This window comes from Colobus angolensis, unplaced genomic scaffold, assembly GCF_000951035.1.
Source record: "Colobus angolensis palliatus isolate OR3802 unplaced genomic scaffold, Cang.pa_1.0 Scaffold198, whole genome shotgun sequence".
Lineage (NCBI taxonomy): Eukaryota > Metazoa > Chordata > Mammalia > Primates > Cercopithecidae > Colobus > Colobus angolensis.
In genome coordinates, this window is record NW_012115132.1 from 1302789 (window position 1) to 1326443 (window position 23655).

The 23655-nt window shown below is 42.7% G+C and overlaps 1 protein-coding gene across 1 annotated transcript in view; it reads left to right on the forward strand.

Moving 5' to 3' along the window:
- Window positions 1-23655, forward strand: part of SNTB1 (syntrophin, beta 1 (dystrophin-associated protein A1, 59kDa, basic component 1)) — a 336416-nt gene that overhangs the window by 302685 nt on the left and 10076 nt on the right. The window lies entirely within an intron of this gene.

The following is a 23655-nucleotide window of genomic DNA, read 5'->3' on the forward strand; positions in this document are numbered from 1 at the left end:
TTTTTAGCAGAGACAGGGTTTCACCATGTTGGCCAAGCTGGTCTTGAACTCTTGACCTCAGGTGATCTGCCTGCCTTGGCCTCCCACAGTACTGGGACTATGGACATTCTTCTCAACCACTGCACCTGGCCTGAAATACAGTTTTAATGTGTTGCATCCTTGTCCCCTTCTTTGAAAGCTTATATCCCCAAAACAGAAATGAATCAAACTCGAGTCTTGCTTTCAAGTAGCTGACATTTCCCAAACCTGACTTCTGTTGCCAGCTCTTTTTGTTTGTGCTTTATGACAGTGAGCTGTTTGCATTCCTTCTATACCTCTGCTTCTTTACCTGCAAGCTAGGCATGATACAGTCATATTTGTGGCCTTCCTGGCATAGTGCCTGGCAATATTGTGCCCTCGATGTCTGTTGAATGAATTACTGAACAATGTGAGACAAACACTGGAAGGAGTTTGGTCCAAGAGACAAAGCATAGTGGACGGAGGTTTTGGAGCATCTGACCTGAGCAAGATGTAGACAGAAATAAGCTGGGCTCTCCATCCAGGAAGTACTGAGCTGCCAAACAGGTTATGGTCAACGGTCAGCTGGCTGCAGGAGGACAATGAGACCCAGTAGCAGAGCAAGAAGTAATACAAGGTTAAAATGCCAGCAGTGAATAGAGCTGAAATTCCAGAAAAATCCTTGTTATTTCCAGTCGTGATTGATAATGAAGACCAGCAGTGGGGGTGGGACCGGGTGGGTGGGGAACTAAAAATGGAAATTATTGGCCCCAGAGGTGAATAGAGGAGGTTTTCGGGGCGAGGAACCAGGCCTAGATCACTTTTGAAAAATAAAATTTAATATTTGAAGCTTTCGAGCTTCAAAATGTTTGGCAGAATGGCTATTAAAGTACAATACAGCTTTGTAATAAAACTGCAGTAATCATGGCCGGGTACGCTGGCTCACACCTGTAATCCCAGCACTTTGGGAGGCCAAGGAGGGCAGATCATCTGAAATCATGAGTTCAAGACCAGCCCGGATAACATGGTAAAACCCCATCTCTACCAAAATACAAAAATTAGCCGGGTGTGGTGGTGCCCATTTGTGGTTCCCAGCTGCTCAGGAGGCTGAAGCAGGAGAATCACTAGAGCCTGGAAGGCAGAGGTTGCAGTGAGCCGAGATTGCGCCACTGCACTCCAGCCTGGGTGACAGAGTGGGACTCCGTCTCAAAAAAAACAAAAACACAAAACCTCAATAATCAGAATGTAAACATCCTTAACTGCACACAAGACTCAGGCTGTGTCTTGGGGCCCATGAGAATTCGGCCCAATCACTATTGCTTTCTGTACTTTGAATCCACAGTCCTCATCCAATTGAACAACGTTATCTTCAGATTCTGAGACATTCCCACAACAGAAACCAAAGAAAGATTAGACCACAGTCACTGGATTCCAGTTACTAAGAAGGAAAGTTGGACCCAAGCCTCTTGAAATGATTTTCAGAAACAAAAGTTGAAATAAGGTAGTTTCTGCGCCCCTCAGGCAACATGAAAATAAAATTCACCCTAGTACATAGCCTTGTTCTCACAGTTTCTTGGCATTATGAACAATAGGGGCTGCTTTTTCATTCATTCGTTCATTCGTCAGTCAACATTTATAAATCATCTACTATGTGCCAGGAGTTATAATTGGGGCAAGGGATAAAGAGGTAAAAAAAATTCAAACTTGTGAACCTAGCATTATCTGGAACAAAGTGTGCCGACGTGCAGGAACATGTAAGGAACCGTTTGCAATAAAGACAACAAAAAATGCCAAACTCTGCCTGGAGAGTGGTGGAGGACTCCTTGCAGTAGAAGTCGTGTTGAATTGAAGCCTGAGGAAAAACTCACCAGAGGAACAAGGGAAGGGAGCCCAGAGACGGGCGTGGGCACTCCAGGCTTAGGGGAGATCCAAGCACAGAGGTCATTTTGCAGATTAGGTACCTGAGGCTCAGAAGAGTTCAGGAAATCACCCCAGGTGGTGTAGCTTCTGAGAGATGGAGGTGGGATTCCAGTTCTGGAACTGTGTGTCACTTGCCTACCTGTGCCTTGGTACCACTGGGGATTGGCACAGAGGTGGGAGATGGGGAGGAAGACTTTTCACTAGTGTATCCTTTTTTACCTTTTGAAATTGGAACCATGGGGAGTGGCAGGAGTTTGGGGATGATAAGAGTCATGGATGTGATCTGGGTAGATATTTTTACATTTGGTGTCAAATAACAAATGTCCAAGGAGTGACTGTTGAATCCAAACAATTTTCCAGTGATCCTGATTCCATTGTAAAAAAAAAAAAACAAACAAAATTCTGTGACGACACAAAGTACTCAGCTACAGGAAGAGATAAATTGCTCCCCAGGAGTCTCCCCTCTTTTGTTTTTTTCTCAGCTTTCCTATCTTGTAACCAGGTTTACCCCCTGGTAAGACGAGGAGACTGAGAAAGGCTCTGCCTTAGGTCTGGTTCCTCAGAAGCAGAGAAGGCAACAAGGACTCAAGTGGCAGTGAGTTCTTAAGCAAATGCTCCCAGGAGAAGCCTGGAAGGGACAGGGGGAAGGACAACCAAGAGAGAGGAACCAAGGAGGCTAGTATTTCAGGCAAAATCTTGGTCTCAGCCTGAACTTATAGGGGGCTTGAGAGCTAGACTGCTTAGCATGGTAGCCACTAGCCAGATATGGCTATTTAAAATAATTAAATTTAAGTAAAATTTAAAATTCAGATCCTCAGCCTCCTCAGCCATATTTCAAGTGTCCAACAGCCACCTGTGGCTAGTGACTACCATTTTGAACAGCACAGGTCTAGAACATTGCCATCACCACCAAAATTCTATCAGATAGCACTTCCCTAGAGCATGTAAATGACTCCTTCCAAGTTTGTCCCGACTCAGGCAAGTGACTGGACCCGTACATTCCTCCCGCAGTCCATGGACAGCTGAGGCCGCCTGGAGAGATGTCATCTCGCAGGCTCTTCAGGCTTCTGCACAAGCAGGAAAGTCCTAAGTGTGATTCCTTAAAAGCCAAGGCCTAGAAGGAGGGATGGGTGTGCAGAAACAGTAAATGGGACCTGAAGAGGTTTGAGTGGAGCACTGAAAGTGTCTGTTACAGGTTCATAAGAGACACAGGTGCCAGGTCTGAAACGAAAGTAAAGCAGATGAATAGCCTAAACCCATAAGCCTGCAACCAATATGCAAACAGGAAATGGAAACCTCTTCAGTGCATCATTGTGGTCATTTAGAATAGAAGATGCAGGCTGGGCGCGGTGGCTCACACTTGTAATCCCCACACTTTGGGAGGCCAAGGTAGGCAGATCACCTGAAGTCAGGGGTTCAAGGCCAGCCTGGTCAACATGGTGAAACCCCGTCTCTACTAAAAATACAAAAATTAGCCAGGCATGGTGGTGGGGGCCTGTCATCCCAGCTACTCAGGAGGGTTTGGCATAAGAATGCCTGAACCTGGGGAGCAGCGTTGCAGTGAGCCAAGATCGTGCCACTGCACTCCAGCCTGGGCAACAGGGCAAGACTCTATTTAAAAAAATAGTAATAATAAAATAAATAAATAAATAAACAAAAAACAGAAGATGCAGTAAAAAAAAAAAAAAAAAAAAAAAATCAGTGTCTACAATGCAACCATAAAGGGGACCCAGTTGTAATAGTTGTCCCCTCAACTCACTGTCCCTCTCCCAAATTACCCAGCCTAACCACTGAACTGTAAGAGGAAATGTTCCTCTGTGTGTATATTAGCCCTGTGAGGAATGATACAATTAGGCCTGAAGGATTGCCCTGGTCTCTGGCTGGTAGTCCATGAGGCAGAGTATGTCCAGGATCTTAGGTGGCACTGGCTATTCATTCTCATTCTATCCTCTCGAAGTGGTAGGTGAGCTTTTGCCTGCTCCTGGGCGGCAGCCTGGATATGGCAGAGCTGGGAGTTCGCATCCTAGTCGTCTTCCTTCCTCCAGAAGGGTGCTTAACCCCAGCCTGATCACCCCAGCTCCCTGTTTCAGAATCCCCATCTGTGAAACACACTCACTGGAATGCCATTGTCTCCAAAGCCAAAGGAAAATGTACTTTGGTAAAATAGATTTTTAACTGATCTTTTGGCTTAAGCATCAGCTGCCAGAGCATCAGTCCTGATCAGCTTCTCCCCAAGACCCTGTGGATGTACCTAGAAAAAGAGTTTTAGAAAGCAAACAATGGGAAAAAAATGACCCCTGCCTTCTCTGTGAGATGATGTCAGGGAGATGGAGCCCCTTTGCAGCTCCAGGCTGAACTTCCTAATGAGTTGTTGTAGGAGGCAGGGTCCACCCCAGCTGAAATAGAAACTCTTATCTCCTTGCGGATAAAGGTGGCTGGCTGAGGTGGGAAGCTGGGCTGATGCTGTTGGTTTCTGGTAGGTTGTGGGGGACGGTCCGTGCCAGAAGTGGTAGCATTCAAAGGGAAGCAGAATCATTCCATTGCAGAGGTTACCCCAGTACTTCCATTGACTGCTTTTTTAGCCACTTATTTAAGTTCAACAAGTGACCCTTTCATTTACTTCCAATGCATTCTGTACAGCGTGTACAGCACCGTATCCTTTATATATGACCACATAGGCATGTAATCTGTCTACTAGTATTATTTGTCTGTGTATATTTCTGAAGAAGAGGATCATTCCTGTTTTTAAAAATGTATTTTAAAAATCTTGTATTGAGGTCTAATTTATACATAGTAATATGCACAAATCATAAAGGTATGATATAATTTTTACTTATGGATATAGAGCTATGTTTTTAAAAAATGTATTATACTGTGCCTACTAACTAATCACCTTGGGTGATATTATCAAGAAGGCCATGGTAATATTATTTTCAAAATAGATCAAGCTGGGCTGAGCACTTTGGCCCATGCCTGTAATCCCAGCACTTTGGGAGGCTAAGGTGGGAGGACTGGTTTAGCCCAGAAGTTCAAGACTAGCCTGAACAACATGGGGACTCCATCTATACAAAAAAACAAATTAGCCATGCATGGTGGTGCACATCTGTAGTCCCAGTGACTTAAGAGGATGAAGTGGGAGAATTGCTTGATCCCAGGAGATCAAGGTTTCAGTGAGCTATGATGGCGTCACTGTACTCCAGCACCTGGGTCCAGAGCAAGACCCTGTCTCTTTAAAAAAAGAAAAAAAAAGATCAACTCTGTAATGAAGTAGTGACTGGCCCTTATTGGGCATAGATCAAGGCTACGTGCTTTAGGTGGTTTCTATTAGGGTTTGCAAACCTTGCCCAATATGAGAATTATCTGGCTGCTTATTAAGATTCAGGTCTTCAAAACCCTGCCTTAGTTATTCTGGCTTAGGCTGGGGTTGTGGATCAGGAGAATGTGCTTTTAACAAACCAGGAAAATGTTTTTCAGGGTTACCACATTCAACCCTCACAACCCCATAAGGTTAAGGTTTTATTCCTATTTCACAGATCAGTTAACTTAGGAACTAAGTAGTTAAGTTACTTACCCACTGTCGTGCAACAGTAACAGTAAAAGATGGACCTGAGATTCTGTTTCTACCTTTTGATTCTTATCCACTATTCTGTGCAGCTTCCTAAGAGCCTATCCTTATTTCCTAGAGTTTCAATGGCTCTTAGAATTTGCTGAGTGTATCATATATAAAAGTTTTCTTTCCTGACAAATAAATCATGCAACAGGTGGCCTCTTATTCCAGCTAACAATCAAGGGAATTGTTACCCCTAATCACGCAGTGAGGACAGAGTTGTGGATAGAATCAGAGACCTAGAGTTTCTGGCTTACCCAGCAGCGGGAGTACCATCTGGGACTGTTAAACAAGCAAATATTCAACTCCACTCCAGACTAACTGAATCAGAAACTCTGGGAATGGGACCCGGTCCATCTTTGATTTCAACAAGCCTGCAGGTGTTTCTGACACAGGCTCCAGTTTGAGAATTATTGATTTAGAAGACTGTGTGCTGCTGCTGCCTCCCGTCTTCTCAGGGGTTTGTGGTGTGTCCGAGTCCATCTGGGGCTGCTATAACAAAATAACTTAGCCTGAGTAATTTATAAGTAATGGAAATGCAGTTCTCACAGTTCTGGAGACTGGGAAGTCCAAGATCAAGGTGCCAGCAGATTTGCTGTCTGGTGAAGTCATGTTCTCAGCTCCATAGATGGAGCCTATTGCTGTGTTCTCACATGGGTGGAAGGGCAAAAAAAGGGACTAACAGACTTCCCAAGCCCCCCATTTTGTGTTTTTATGTTTTGTTTGTTTGTTTGTTTTGTTTTTTGAGACAGAGTCTTGCTCTTCTCGCCAGGCTATAGTGCAGTGGCGTGATCTCGGCTCACTGCAACCTCCACCTCCCAGGTTCAAGTGATTCTCCTGCCTCAGCCTCCCAAGTAGCTGGGACTACAGGCACCCATCACCACACATGGCTAATTTTTGTATTTTTAATAAAGACACCAGCTAACTTTTGTATTTAATAGGGACACCACAACCAGTCTCTATTTTGTATTTAATAGAGACACCGGCTAATTTTGTATTTAATAGAGACACCACACCTGGCTAATTTTTGTATTTTAATAGGCCATTACGTTGGCCAGGCTGGTCTCGAACTCCTGACCTCAGGTGATCCACCTGCCTCAGCCTCCCAAAGTGCTGGGATTACAGGCGTGAGCCACCACACCAGGCTCCCCAAGCCCTTTTATAAGGCACTAATCCTATCCATGAGATTGGGGCCCTCAGGACCTAGTCACCTCCTTAAAGGCCCTACTTCTTAATCCTTTTTTTGCATTAGAGCTTCAGTTTCAACATGAATTCTGGGGGGACACAAACATTCAAACCACAGTATGGTGGGAGGGGAACTCCACAGCAACGATGTGGTTCTTTTCCCTGTGGTTCTTCAGAAGCGCTGTTTGGCCGCAAGCTGTGATGACCACCAATGGATCAGTTCTAAGGCTGTCCTGGGTCCTGGCCTCACAGAGTGATCCACAGCTCCTAAAATGTGGTGTGTTGCTGCCCTTCCTTTTCACTTAGATGACCTTCTAGCGCATTTTCACTGGTATTTTGCATTCTTTCCTAGCTTTATTTTCATGGCTGCATAGTGTCCGTCACACAAATGCTCCAGAGCTTGGATTCTAGAAACTGACAACCTGGCTCCGAATCCCAGCCTTGCTACTTACCAAGTCTTGGAGCCTTGGGCAAGTTTTGTAATCTCTTTTTGCCTCATGTCCTTCATCAGTAATATGTGCCCAATATCTGTACCTGATTAATAGGGTTATTATAAGGATCACACTAGATCATGTAAATTGCTTAGATTAGTGCTTGACATATGGCAAGTGCTAAATAAATTTAGTTATTTTCTAATTTTTTAACTCCTCTTCTATTTTGGGATTTAAAAATACATTGGCTACATTTTTAAAAGAACTCCATCACACTGAAAAAATTTGTAACCAACTAAAATTCACAGGTCATCATTATACCACCTGCTAAAAAAACTTTTAAAATCCATCCTGTTAACCAAAACTAAAAATTAAGAGATAAGCCAACAAAAAGTCTCCAAAAATATCTCCTTAATAAATGGAAGATAATTGGATTTGCTGGTAGAGAGGGAAAACAGTGTTTCATCATATCAGATTTGACAGACCTGGGTATGCACTGCAGTTTTGCCCAGGCAAGCCCCAGTTTATGACCACGAGCAAGTGACGTCTTCTCTCTGATCTGTTTCCACATCTGAAAAATAGAATCATAGGCTGGGTGCGGTGGCTCACACCTGTAATCCCAGCATTTTGGGAGGCCGAGGCGGGTGGATCACCTGAGGTCGGGAGTTTGAGACCAGCCTGACCAACATAGAGACACCCCGTCTCTACTAAAAATACAAAATTAGCCAGGCAAGACAGTGCATGCCTGTAATCCCAGCTACATGGGAGGTTGAGACAGGAGAATTGCTTGAACCCAGGAGGCGGAGGTTGCAGTGAACTGAGATCACACCATTGCACTCCAGCCTGGGTGACAAGAGTGAAACTCTGTCTCAAAATAATAATAATAATAATAATAATATAATAATAATAATAATATCTATTGCAAGGCAATTATGGAAATTAAAATATGATGAATGTATTAGCCATAAGAAAATACTATAGACTGGGTGACTTAAACAACAGATATTTATTTCCTCACAATTTTAGAGGCTATAAGCCCCAGATTAGGTGCCAGCATGATCAATTTCTGGTGAGCACCATCTTCCTGGGACCGCTGCCCTATTTTAACGTTCTCAAATAACCTGTACTTTGTGTGTGCATGGAGAGAGAATGCAAGCTCTCCATTGTCTCTTATCATTTTCAGGACGCTAATCCTATCATATCAGGGCCCCCCATTTAGCTTTAACCAACTCCTCTTAGGCCCTATCTCAAATACAGTCACCTTGGAGGTTAGGGCTTCAACACATGAATTGGGTGGAAAGGGGCACAATGCCATTCATAGCAATGACCTATGTACAGCCTTCTTTTTCTTTTTTTTTTTTTTATTTTTTGAGACAGAGTTTTGTTCTTGTTGCCCAGGCTGGAGTGCAATGGTGTGATATCGGCTCACTGCAACCTCCGCCTCCCAGGTTCAGGCAATTCTCCTGCCTCAGCTTCCCAAATAGCTGGGATTATAGGTGTGAGCCTCCATGCCTGGCTTTTTTGTATTTTTAGCAGAGATGGGGTTTCACCATGTTGGTCAGGTTGGTCTCGAACTCCTGACCTCAAGTGATCCATCTGCCTTGGCCTCCCAAAGTGCTGAGATTACAGGCATGAGCCACCGTGCCTGGCCAGCCTTATTTTTCATAAATACACATAGTAGGGCCAGGTGACTGTCATTCCCCTTCTCTTCCCCGTAGCAGAACTAGGGAGCTTCTTTCAGTCTTTTCTCTAGCACAAGAGGGAATGGCCAGGACTATAGCCAGTAGGAAACAGTTTTCTTCTAAATCAAGTTATTCCCTCAAAGAGTTCACAGTTGATGTGTTTCTTTGCTTGGGTTTTCCTTTTTAGGCCCAGGCACATCTAATTTATATTTTTCTGGAGGATGAAAATTTGATTGTGTGTTTCATAGAAGTGGCACCAGAAATGCTCACAACATATTCTTGGTGTCGACTGCCATGCAGAGATGTTTATGAGCAGTCATCTCTCCTCTCTCGCTGTCAAACGTGGATGGTGCCCCTGTGAGTCCATTGATGGTACAATTTATAGCAGTGCACTTGGGAAGTTTGCAAACATGTTGTAATTTTAGCAATTCTCATCCCTCAGCTTTTTATGAGTCCTTGGGAAAACATTTTTTGCTTAGCCAAAGTTTATTTGATATTGCTAAACATTAAAAAAAAAAAAAGTTATGCTCCCTTGTACGGAGTAAGAGTGTTAGTTTTTTTGTCACTGTCGTCATAATTGGCAAATGAGATGGGTCTACAGAGAGTGAGGATTAAGGTCATGTTATTTCTGGAGTTATAGAGGAGGTTTAACCCAGAAATTCTGCACACCCAGTCCCAGTGGCTGGTGGGAGTTTCGGAAACACAGAGCTTATAAAAAGAGTGACACTGCTCTGAGTCCAGTTTATCATCCCGTGGGCCTAAGAGAAGGGTGTGGGGTTGCCTTGAAAGGGGAACTGAAGAATGTGCACTTCTCTACTCCCAGATTGCTTGGGAGCCAGGCATACTGAGCATTTCGGCTAAACCTGATGGGTAATCCTTGGTGCCTAAGCAACTAACCCGTTTCTTTCTTCTTCTTTTTTTTCTTTATTTTTTATTTATTATTATTATTATTACTATTTTTGAGCAGTAGCAAGGGTTATTGTGAAGAGCGAAAGAACAAAGCTTCCACAGCATGGAAGGGTTGAAGGGGACCCAAGCGGGTTGCCCACAACTAACCCATTTCTAAGTGCTAAAAGTAGTAGGAGTAGCTGCCTCAGGCCAGCCTCAGAAATTTTAGGAATTCTTTTCACTAGAAAGTTTGGCCTATTGCATTTGTCAGACATTAAATTCCAATCAGCCTGTGGTTTCCATGCTAACCCTGGGGGTCATCCTTACTGGTAGAGGATATGGGGCATATTCTATGGGCATTGCCTGGGGTGGCATGAAGAAATTTACATGCCCAAGAATCTAACCGCTGTCAAACTGGGAAGTGTGGGGTTTGCCTTCCACACCCAGCCATCCCATTTGTCCCCATATACCTAGTGATCATCCAGTGTCTGGTCTCTGGTCTTCTCTCCTGCTAACCAGGAGCCCCTCAGGAGTGGTGGGTGGGATATAAGAAGAGTGAGAAGATCCATGGATTTTGAAATCAGACAAACCAGGAGTTGAATCCTGAGACCTCTACTTGCAGTGAGATCTTGGGCAAAATACCAGTCTCTCAAAATCAGAGTCTCCTCATCTGAACAAAGGGGGCGGGAATATCTTCCATTTTATACAATGATTGATAGGACTGATTGAGATAGCATATGTAAATATTAAGCATATGACTGAGACATAAGAAATGACTGATTAATGTTAGCAATTGTTAAAGACCAGATAAAATAATTGTAATTAAAGTAAGTAATTTGACATATTTGACTCTGCATTTTATCTGGGAATCCTAGTGTCTTAAATCACAGTAATTGAGCTCTAAGGACTGAGGTTAATGAAACTGTTGGCTGTTTGGATGGGTTTGGGGGAGGGTAGGATGGAGCCGGAAGACTGCAACTCCTTGGCACACACAACAGAGCTAGCTCTAAATGCTACTTGTAACAGCTCCACAGACAGGAGGCCTGCAGATAGCTTCCTCTTTGGGGCAGGAATGTTCATTTCAGTTAGAGAAACTTAATAGGCTCCTGTGAGTGGCCAACATTGTAGCCACGGCTGATGGTGGGAGAATTTCTGGAAGCAGTGTGAAATAGGAAAAGCTGAGTGTTATAAGAGCTGATTGTTCAGGTTATTTGCTCATGGTTTCAATTTTCCATTAAAATAGGATCAATTTTAGTCATTTACCATCCATGGAGACATTCCTGAAGGTCTTTTTATACTATGTATTCTATATACACAATGGGACGTATGTTGAACTAATTAAAGCATAGTTAGACAAGAGAATATGTAAGAGTTAATTGAAAGATTAAAAAATTATTTAAAATGTATAGCTCCAAGAGTGTTAAATAATAATAATAATAATAATAAAAAACAGGTAACTTGAAAGGAAAAATTTCCAAAGATGTTGGACCGTCATGATGTGAGAATATCCATCAGATTGTAATTCTTGTTTCCCTCTGGAGGAGAGCAGCACAGGGATAAATTAAACCCATGGATCACCTGAAGTCTGCATTATATTCTTTCCTTTCAAGTTTCTTAATTTTTCTTTTCTTTTTTTTTTTTTGAGATGGAGTCTCACTCTGTTTCCCAGGCTGGAGTGTGTGGTGCAATCTCGGCTCACTCCAATCTCCGCCTCCTGGGTTCAAGTGATCCTCAGCCTCCTAAATAGCTGGGATTACAGGCATGTGCTACCACGCCCATCTATTTTTGTATTTTAGTAGAGATGGGGTTTCACCATGTTGGCCAGGCTGGTCTCGAACCCCAGACCTCAAGTGATCCACCCATCTCAGCCTCCCAAAATGCTGGGATTACAGGTGTGAGCCACTGTGCCCAGCCTCTTTCCCTTCAGTTTCCTTCCCCACCTATAGTTGGTGAGCTGGAGGTTGGTTCTTTTTGTGTGTGATAGAAAGAGTATGGACTCTGTAGTCATATAGCCCTGGGTTCAAATTCTCAACACCACCTGTGGGATCCTAGGCAGTTATTTCACTGCATAGAACCATGGATTCCTTGTTTATAAAGTGGAGCTCATAATACCACTTTCAAAGAAGCGTTGTGGAAATTAAACGAGATAATACATCCACACAACTTTCACACAGTGAACATCCGCTTTTCTCTCTCCATAATACTCCTGGCAGATCACGAGGCAGGTCACAAGGGCACAAAGAAAGGTATGGAGGACAGCCACTTGTCTCCGGAAATCTACCTGGATAATGCCACTGAATAGTCAGGAATTGACTCCAAGCTGTTTCATGGCTATTCACCTGTACTAATTTGTTCATTTCTTATAGTCAATATCCCTCAATATCAACTTTCTGAGACATGAGACCTTGCCTTTCACCACCATATTTAGATGAAAGGAGTTTATTTATTTATTTATTTTGAGACGACGCCTTGCTCTGTCACCCAGGCAGGAGTGCAATGGTGCAATCTCGGCTCACTGCAACCTCTGCCTCCAGGGTTCAAGCAATTCTCCTACCTCCACCTCCTGAGTAGCTGGGATCACAGGTGCCCACCACCAAGCCTGACTAATTTTTGTATTTTTAGTAGAGACAGGATTTCGCCATGTTGGCCAGGCTGGTCTCAAACTCCTGACCTCAGGTGATCCACCTGCCTCGGCCTCCCAAAGTGCTGGGATTACAGGCATGCGCCACCATGCCCAGCTAATGTTTTGCATTTTAGTAGAGATGGGGTTTCACCATGTTGGTCAGGCTGGTCTCGAACTCCTGACCTCAGGTGATCCGCCTGCCTCAGCCTCCCAAAGTGCTGGGATTACAGGCATGAGCCACTGTACCCGGCCCAGATGAAACGAGATTAGAAGATATAAATGAGGCAATTGATTGGCTATTTCTAGCCGGGGGAAATGATGCAGGGGGTTAGAGAGTGTTCCTGGGAAGCCCCTCTCACCTGAACATTTGGTACTTGTTAGTGATTCTTCGACCCTCATTTCTTTCCTGAAGGGTCTGTTGACTCCCAGGCTCCACTGGGGTGGCCAGTGGATGAAAGTACTTGAGACTGCCAGAACCATGTAAGGGATCTGGCCAGTGCTGTGTGTGTGTGTGTGTGTGTGTGTGTGTGTGTGTGTGTGTGGCTTGCATTGTGGCATCTGCTGGGAGATGCTAATTACAGCAATTAAGTAAAATGAGGATGTAACATTGCTTAGCAACCCAGTTACCTAATATGTAATTTTACTAATTTGGCTGAATCTGTGTGCTGTAATTGTTTGTGTTTTAATTAAGGATATTAATGATAATGTTTTTGTATGGAACATTTTATGCAACATTCTCTGGTACCTCTCCAGAATTAAATTAATGCATAAGCATTTCTTGAAAGGCAGGTTTTTGGGGATTTTTTGTTTTGTTTTGTTCAAAACTAGTCAGGCTAAGGGGTATGTTTGAAGATCCAGAAACAATATGCAATCTGATACCTCAGTTGTCAGTGGAGAGAGAAACACTTGGCCTGATGTCCTGCAGGAATGAGTTCCCCAATGTCCTGGACAAAGATTTGGCCCAAAAGTCGTCCTATCATGCAGCCAGTTTGAGCCTCATGGAATTAATCACTTTGGGCATTTAAAGTCATTTAAAGACATTTTATAAATTATTTTTATCTTGCTTAGGGACCCGTTTATATACAAGTCTTCAAATTGGATCCATGCTGACCATGAATGTGAAATCTTAACAACTCACTTTTTCAAAAAAATAGGTAACTTCTATCCCCCAGACCAAAAGAAGGTAACTCTACCTCCCTAAACAACCAAGTTACTACTGAAAACACCAGTCACTAAAGATAGATTTAAAAGAAGCAGCAGGAAATTGATGTTAGGCTGTTCTCATAAAACATCTAATCTCAGTTACCTTTCAAGATCACTTTTTTTCAGGGCTGAATTAATCTGGAAATTAGCATGTAGTGGATGTAAACCCAAGTTCTTTGGATTTGGCATTAGCTACTGCTTTGTGTGGTTGAAGGGCTGACAGTGGGAGAGGAGTCATATACTAGTCATTAATCACAAACTTCTTGAGAAAATATTCTCTTTATATTCCAGCTATTCATTTAGTCATTCATTTAACAGATACTGAGTGCCTGCTATGTGCCTAGAACTGTTCTAGGTGCTGGGAATACAGCAGGGAATAATCAAATAAAAATTTCTACCCTGATCAAACTTATGTTCTAATAAGAATAATGGCTATTACTATGTATTATGTGCCAAGCACTGCTCCATGGAATATTCATTTATTAACTTATTTAATTTTCACACCACCACCATGAGGTGATCATGTTATTATCCCCAGTTTGCAGTTGAGGAAGCTAAGGCATGGAGAGTTTAAGAAACTGGTCACATAATGAGTAGTAGAGCTGGGATTTGAATCCAGGTATCTGAGTTTTGCTTTACCTCCTCCTACCTATGACTTCATTCTGTTGCCCCTCTCTGATATTATACAGTCTTATTTATTTTTTTCACTTATTCACACTCCTGGCTAATAGGAAATGTAAAACCTTTCTGTGATTTATAGTTTTGCTTCCAACCACGGGAATGTGTTTCTGAGTTTTGTAACTAACCAATTGTATAAAGAACAAAGCACGTCCTTGGTTTTCTCAAGCAGTTTCAGATAATACTTAGAAATTGGGTGTGAACTGCAGCTTGAAACCCCGTCCCAGGGTGCAGTATTTTTTTTCTAGCTGGGTAAGAAAGTTATCTTCTCTTGGGAGACAGGATTTTCTTGGTTGCTATAGTTTAGTTCTTGCAACAGATAAGAGACAGATGGTCATATTTTTAAGGATACACACAGAGCTTAAAATGTAAAATAATTGAAATATAAATAATAGCTATTTCAGAGCCCCCCTGAGACTGCAGATCAGGACAGATCTTTGGGAAGAATCTTGGAAGGAATGTAAAAAGGCTGTTCCTGGCAGAATGGGAAAAAGCCAGGCAGACAGATTTTAGCCTTACCTTTCCAAATGTCCAGATGACAATTTTTGAAATCTTAATGTCCAGCTGACATTTACTTGGTACTTAGTTCCCAGAATCTGACTACAATAATGTGTTTCCAAGTATGATCTACAAATAAAGAGCACATTAGGAGGCCATTTCACTGGCCCTGAATGTCAGAGTATTTCAGAATTGTGTTGTGTTGTGTGTTTGTGTATGTGTATACTTTCCTTTGCAAAACTGAATTCACATGTTAAAAACCTTTTGAAAAAACATGTATTCATGCAGTTACCCCAGCCAACATTTATTGAACACCTACCATGTGCTAGATTCCAGGGAGTTAGAGAGAGGAGACCAGGCTCCTACCCTGAAAGAGAGCAAGATCTAGTAAGAGAGATCAGGTGGTGGTTATGAAACAGTAAGGTAAATGGATTGATAATGATGTGTGGGAATCCAGAGGGGGGATGCCTGTCTCCAGAAAGAGATCAAAGAGGAGATCAGATGGCAAATGGTCTTGAGCTCCAGTAGATCACTTTGCTGTCAACAGAAGTTTGTTTTCCCCAGCATCTTCTTACCCAGGAGCTGTCAACTTTGATACATGAGCAACAACCCCTACAGAGTAAATACCCAAGAACCTGGGTTGGCTGGCAGCTTAGGCAACCTCAGACTTGCTGGAAGGGCACTTACTTCATCTTGGCTTCCATGAAGCAAGATATCTGCTCCAAGTATGGTTTTCTCTCCTAGATTATTAGCCAAGGTCCAGAGATGGTTTTGAGGGGAGAATAACATCCCTGGGGAAGTCAATAACTAACCCATGCTTGAACACTTCCACAGATAGTGCAAACATTTATGCTTACCCTTTCCTCCTTTCCATTCCTCATACGAAATCTTCTTTTCCAGATAAACTCATGTTGTCTTTGGCATTGTTAGGAAACCTTTCCGTATTTAGACCCTCAATTTCCCATCTAAATGACTATTTCTTTTGAATACTGTTTGGACTCCCAGTATAAACTTCCTCTCCTTTGTAGTGGACATGGCCCTTTGGGGATCCTGGTGTTACTTAGAACTCAGGTATCGGGTTCTTAAGATCTTAAAGGCTTAATGCAATATGGCTGTAGCTTATCTGGAGTCTGGACGTGCCTGTGAGCCATCTGAGTGGAGATGATCAGTAAGCAGGCTGCTGGATAGACAGTATCCAACATTGTATATCCAATATTATTTATTGGCTGGGAGTTGGTAATATGCCACTGCAAATTAATCTCAGGAGAAGGATTTCACAGAGCATTTATAAATTGAATTATTCCACTAGTTTTCTCTATTTCTTTCTGGAGGCGCTACTCCTATTGCCCTGGTGGCTCACATAACAAAAGAGAAACGATCTTAATCTTATCTTGTCTGATGGCCTTGACTTATCTTTGCCATGCCATAATTTCTACAGCAATCAGCTGTCTGTTCAGTCACTATAAGGTAGTATAGTGATGAATGTCCACATTCCTGTGTTTCATCCCCAACTTATTATTGTTGATCCTCAGAAGCAATTTGTTGGGAATGATATAAAGAGTAAGTGAAATCTATTATTTCCAACACCTTGATAGGGATGAAATAACAAATATGTTGATAAACATGGGATTCCTTCTTTGTCTTTGTGCCATAATCACTGATCTCCACTTTTAAAGAATTGCTTTTCCTGAAAGTTCAGATTCCCTCTCTGGAGGAAGATCTTTATAATGATCAGATTGCTCCAGTGAGGAGGAATAATTCTCCACCCATCCACCCTACCTGGCTCATATTCTTTGCTTGTCATCTACCAGAAGCTGGTTCCGACTCTCTTACATAATCCAGCAATGAGTCTCTCCAAAACTGGAGCTCAACTTGGAGTAAAGAGGCCATGGGGATTAGGAGGGGAGAGAGTATTTCTCCTTTTAAACTGTGTCTCCTTGAGGCTTAATCCATGCCTGTTCTGTTCACACTGTACCTAGACTGGAGTTTGTGTAGACTAGGTGCTTATTAGTCTACTAGAGGGACCATAACAAAATACCGCAGACTGGGTGGCATCAACAACAGACATTTAGTTCTCACAGTTCTGGAGGCTTGAAGTCTAAGATCACGGTGCTGTCAGGATTGGTTTCTAGTGAGAACTGTCTTCCTGCCTTGCAGATGGCTGCCCTCTTTCTGTGTCCTCACATGGTCTTTCCTCTGTGAGTGCACGGAGCAGGAGAGATTTTTGGCTTCTCTTCCTCTTCTTATAAGACCATGGTTCCACTGGATTAATGCCCCACTCTTAGGACCCCCTCACTTAACCTTTATTACCTCCTTGTAGGTCCTAATGCTATAGGGGTTAAGAAGGAATTATTTAGGCAGATAGCAAGGGCATGGGAGTCCTCAGTAAGGCTTTTCCTTTTAATGAAAAGCAGCCCCAAATCGTTTTCTAACAAAGAGCAGGCTATACGTTGAGCCACAGATATAAACAAGCTGGGAGCTTGCATTGGTGAATGCCTACAGGAACTACGGACTAGACATTTTCAAGATGGCAGCTCCATCTTCCCTTCTCTGTCAGCCACGTGTACAGCAATAAGCAGACAAGATGGCACCGATCAACTGGAAAGTCCAGTTGCATAAGAAGATTAGGGTAGGGTAAGCAGCCCTTCCCTGAACTATGTGAAAGTCATACCTGGGAACCAATCTGTGAGTCCTACCTAAATCAGATATCGCCTTCTCAAACTGGACTATAAAATTCAGTGCATTGGCCTCCAGCCGGCCTTTCTGCTCAGAAACTCCTTTCTCTATAGAGGAAGCTGTTTCTCTTTCTCTTCTCTTATACCTATTAAACCTCCACTCCTAAACTCCTCGTGTTGTCCTTGTTCTAAATTTTCCTGGTGCGGGACAACGAACCCCAGGGAATATACCCCGGGCAAGGTAGCCACTTCACTATTTTCAAACACTGTCATACTGGGCTTCAACATATGAATCTTATGAGGACACAATTCAGTCCATAACAGTGCTCCATAAACATTTATTGAGTATATCAGTTGGGGAATGAAGAAATCTTTATTGATTGAATGAATGAATGAATGAATGAGTGAGTGATTTTTGGTGTTCTTTTGTAAGGAAGGGAGAAAGGACTTGAACAAAGCAAGAAGCTTCTCTGTGACCCCTGAGAGTACCCCTGAGTCCAAAAAGATCCTATAACTTCAACTAGCAGGTCTCGGTATCTCTGTTATCTCCTTTGCTGGAGGCCAATGTGTCAGTGTAAGGGATTAATGAAACCACAGGTGTAGGTTTCATCCCATGTGGATCAGTTAACTTGATTCTGAGAAGGGCTATTCCATAGCTATAGCCTGCGGGCCTTCGGTGTTAGACTCGAAACACATCTAATAAATATTAAACAACGAAATAAATGTGAGTTACACATGCATTTAAGAAAGATGAATAAAAACAAGTAAAATAATTACCCAATTTTTGGTGACTCAGTGACAGCAGTCGTAGTGATGGTGGTTTCATTAAAGAATAAATGCTTGCAGAGTGAAAACTGTAAGGAGCACCCCCCGCCCACCACGCAGGTCAAAACCAATCACAGATGAGGCAGGCTCGCTGAGCGCTTTCAACTAGCGCTCATTGTGGTACATCTGATTACTGTAGATGTGATGATTTTTTTATACTAATTTGTACGCATTTCTTCACTCATTTGCCAACTCACTTATTCAAGTTCAGAGTCAGCGGTGGCCAGACGGAGCCTATCCCAGCAGCTCAGGGCACAAAGCGGGAACCAACCCTGGACAGACCCTCACACTCACATTCACACTCATCCCAGGACCATGTAGACACGCCATGTAACCTAACAGGAACATCTTTGGGATGCAGGAGGAAACTGGAGATCCCAGAGAAAACCCAGGCAGTCATGGGGAGAATGTGCCAACTCCGCACAGACAGTGGACCCCCAGGGAATCGATTTCTTTTCTCACTAATGTTATAATAAAATGATGTTGAATGAAATGAAAATATTTGAGGACCTGACGTATATATTTCTTAGAGAATTTTTTTTTTTTTTTTTTGGAGACCGAGTCTCACTCTTTTGCCCAGGCTGGAGTCCAGTGGCGCAATCTCAGCTCACTGCAACCTCTGCCTCCCAGGTTCAAGCGATTCTCCTGCCTCAGCCTCCTGAGTAGCTGGGTCTACAGGCACATGCCACCACAACTGGCTAATTTTTATCTTTTTAGTAGAGATGGGGTTTCACCATATTAGACTGGTCTCAAACTCCTAACCTCACGTGACCACCCACCTCAGCCTCCCAAAGTGATGGGATTACATGCGTGAGCCACCATGTCCAGCCTCTTAGAGAAAATTTTAAGAATTTTTTAAAAAGAAGACATAAAATCAGCCATAAAATTGCTCTACATTTTAATGGATTTGTTTTCAAGCTTTTCTTTAACATCCTTGAGTTACATTTGCAGAGCTTTTCCATAATATAGATACATTTTCCCACATTTACACATAGTACTTATAATTTCAAGGTGTGTAATACTGCATCCAGAGGACATACACACATATGGATACAGCAGATAGCTGATGTATTTCACTTGGGTTTTATCTGGGAAAAGTATCCTTTTATTACAGCATACCCACTAGGTAGTGAAAAGACAATTTGCTTTATCTCAGAGTTTACATACAGTACTGTAAGTTTCATTAAGCCAATATTGGCATATCCAAAAGAACACATAATTCAACATGTCTGCTGTTGCTCAGACGGCAAATCCAGGTTCTTTAATATAAAAGAGAATTTACACTTGGTTAGTTGAAAAATCAATTTTCCTCTTCCCTCTTTTTATTAATCAATGAGAGTTTTATGATGAGATGAATAACACAGAACATCAATAGCCCTTCCTGTAAAACAGGAGTCCCCAAGACCGAGGCCGTGGACCTGTAGCGGTCTGTGGCATGTTAGGAACGGGACCGCACAGCAGAGGTGAGCAGCTAGGAAGCAAAGCTTCATCTGTATTTACAGCACTCCCCATTGCTCGCATTACTGCCTGAATTCTGCCTCCTGTCACGTCAGCGGCAGCCTTAGATTCTCGCAGGAGTTCGAACCCTATTGCTCCTTATGAGAATCTAATGCCTGATGATATGTCACTGTCTACCATTGTCCCCAGATAGGACCATCTAGGTGGCAGGAAAACAAGTGCAGGGCTCCCACTGATTCTACATTATGGAGAGTTGAATAATTATTTCATTATATATTACAATGTAATAATAATAGCAATAAAGTGCACAATAAATGTAATGCACTTGAATCATCCTGAAACCATCCTCCCCTCCACCTCCCACCAATCACCAGTTCCCCACCCCATCCCGAAAGATGGGGAAACCAGTCCCCGGTGCCAAAAAGATTGGCACTGCTGCTCTAAAAACTTCCTTTGACCGGGTGTGGCAGCTCATGCCTGTAATCCCAGCACTTTGGGCGGCCAAGGCAGGCAGATCACCTGAGGTCAGGAGTTCGAGACCAGCCTGGCCAACATGGCAAAACCCCATCTCTACTAAAATTACAAAAATTAGCCGGATGTGGTGGTGCGCCTGTAATCCCAGCTACTCAGGAAGCTGAGACAGAGAATCGCTTGAACCCAGGGGGTGGAGGTTGCAGTAAGCCGAGATCACACCACTGCACGCCAGCCTCAGTGACAGATTATTAAATAAATAAATACATAAGTAAAAACCTTCTTCATTATTACTTCTCGAACACACTGGACTTCCCATCAAGCTCTCCCTGTTCAGGGTATCGGTCAGCTTGGTTCCAGGCTTTCTCAGACCTCGTTTCTTTCTCTTAGTAATTCCATTCCTCATACCCTCAGCTACCGAATGTGGATTTTCTAACAAATTGCATTTTCCCAGGTATTATTTATTTCAATTTTATAGTCTAATAAATATTGGTAGGAAATTCACAGAAACTCCTAGGATTCTCCATGAGAGTGGCATATCTTTTTCTCACTGTGCTTCTGCCCCTACAATATATTTATGCTGGCTCTGGATCGTGACAGACTTGATGTCCTCTGGATGGAAATTTAGGGGATGGAAAATGAGAACAAGTTAGGCCAGGGAAGGAAGAAGGGAACCAGTTTTTATTGAATGCTGACTATAATGTTCTAGATACTGAACGAAGTGCTCTGTATACTTTACTATATTTAATCCTAATCCTCTGGGTATTATATTTTTTAAATGAGGAAACTAAGGGTAGGGGTAAGAATGGAGCACAAACCATATACTAGTTTCTGTGACAGGTACAGAGCATTGGTTATTTAATCTTCACAACACAACTTTACTTTTTTTTTTTTTTTTGAGATGGAGTCTCACTCTGACTCCCAGGCTGGAGTGCAGTGGTGCGATCTCGGCTCACTGCAACCTCTGCCTCCCGGGTTCAAACGATTCTCCTGCCTCAGCCTCCCAAGTAGCTGGGATTATAGGCACAGGCCACCACACCCAGCTAATATTTTGCATTTTTAGTATAGATAGGGTTTCACTGTGTTAGCCAGGATGGTCATGAACTTACTTTTTAAGAAGTAATGATTCTTAAAAAGTTTAACAAATGTCAGACAGAATGGGGTTCTAATACAGCTTCGTATGCCTCCCAAACCTATGTCCTTTTTCATTTTAACATTCAGCCTGCCAGCTGTGCTCAGCTGATACAGATGTTAAAATTTCAAAAAGGCAGGGTGAGCTATTTAATTTCTGGATTCAGAGTACGGAGTGCTCACCATTACACCATGGCACCTCACATGAGCAATTTCATTTCTTTTTTTTTTTTTTTTTTGAGATGGAGTCTCACTCTGTCACCCAGTCTGGAGTGCAGTGGCGCGATCTCGGCTCACTGCAACCTCTGCCTCCCAGGTTCAAGCAGTTTTCTGCCTCAGCCTCCCAAGTAGCTGGGATTACAGGTGCATGCCACCATGCCCAGATAATTTTTGTATTTTTAGTAGAGATGGGGTTTTACCATCTTAGCCAGGCTGGTCTTGAACTCCTGACCTCGTGATCCATCCCCCTTGGCCTCCCAAAGTGCTGGGATTACAGGCGTGAGCCACCACACCTGGTCGAGCTATTTAATTTGTTGAAGCAATTAAAGCTTAAACACTTTCAAGTCTAAAAACTTATTTTGAAATACAAACACTTTTGAGCAAATAAGAAAGCACAGTATACGTATACATTCTTGCTCCTTGTAGATACCTTTTCTTAATGAATTTTTACCTTACCCTCAATCCCTTTAAAGCCTGTGCTAGGCAGGCTTCAGAGAAATGCTTTCTGTTTTCTTTAGCCTCACTTGCATTTGAATTCTCTAGCAGCTTCTCAGTGACTCTGGCTCACTTATTACAAAATGCCCTCCTCCCTCCTGAATGAATTGGGCTTAATCTCTACATGTTAAATCCCCGTGTGTGGGCACCCATGCCAGCAGTCATTTCCCTTCACACTGTCCTAGACTACTCTCAATGAGATTCATGGAACTGCCATACTTTTTTTTTTTTTTTTAAGACAGAGTCTCACACTGTTGCCCAGGCTGGAGTGCAGTGGTGCGATCTCAGCTCACTGCAATCTCTGCTTCCCAGATTCAAGCCATTCTCCTGCCTCAGCCTCCCGAGTAACTGGGACTACAGGTGCCCGCCACCATGCCGGGCTAATTTTTGTATGTTTAGTAGAGAAGGGGTTTCCCATGTTGGCCAGGCTGGCCTTGAACTCCTGACCTCAGGTGATCTGCCCACCTCAGCCTCCCAAAGTGCTGGGATTGCAGGTGTGAGGCACCATGCCTGGCCTTCCATATCTTTAATTACTCTTTCAACCTAAAGGCTTTTCAAATACCCTTTTTCTTCGAGTTGGCCTTGCAAACCACCCCTCCTGCCTAATTTTAACTTTGTAAGTAAAAGAAAGCTCCTTCAAGTTATACAACAAACTTGTTGCCAGAAATTCAACAGGTAATAATTTGCTTTATTCTACTGATAATTTTGTTCCTGCAGTATTTAGGTTTATAAGAGAACATAAGCTTTTGTATTTCCTCTGTGCAATTTTAATCTAGGGGTAAGAAAATAACTCTTGCATCCACCATGTGGTTAGACACCTGGCATTTCTCTAGCAAATTGTAAAGTGTTGCTTTCTGGATTAAAAGATGAGACTTAAAATGCAAATACCCTAGAGAGAAGTCACATTTACTAAATTAGACTTATGCTACCCTGCAAATGATTGATATAAGAGTCTCTCCCAAAATGAGACCGAGATATCGAGGCATAGGAGAGAGGATGAAAGATCCCAGTGTTCAAAAGCAATGAATAAGAAGTACGACCTAGCCCCTGCTCCGAAGGTGGCCCTCAGAGCGCTTTGATTCTTCCTCTTTCAAGTCTGGTCTTTCAGAAAATATTTACTATGGAAGTCACATTTTACGCTGAGTGTCAGTTCAAAAGTCAGTGTGAAAATCTTGTGTGGTAAAAATCTCTCTTGAAAATCTCCCCTAAAGTGCAGTTCCATACTGCTTCTCAAGAAGTCCAGCATTGCCAGTTCTTCCTGGAGCTTTATCAAATACACCAGTGCTATTGCTTCAACTGAGTTCCAGTTTGTTTGTTTGCATTTAGGCGCTACATGCATGAAAAATTGCATGCCTAGAAGTACATTCAATGCAGCCCGACGTTCCAAACTACAAGAGACACAGGGGAATGAAGCCTAACCCAGGAAATAATAGATTCTCAGTCTTATGTCATGCTTGTGCTGGGACATATAGATGCTCAAGAAAGGAATGCTGGAGAGAATTTTACACAGTATTTAATTTCTTTTCTCCCTCACATTTATTTATTTATTTTTCCTTATAGTTGAACTTGCACGAATTCAAGTCATGTTATTGAACTCCCTTGCATATTTGTCCAGATGTCCAGCTCTTGGGTGCTATCTTAACCTCATGCTACCGTTGGAGAGGAGATG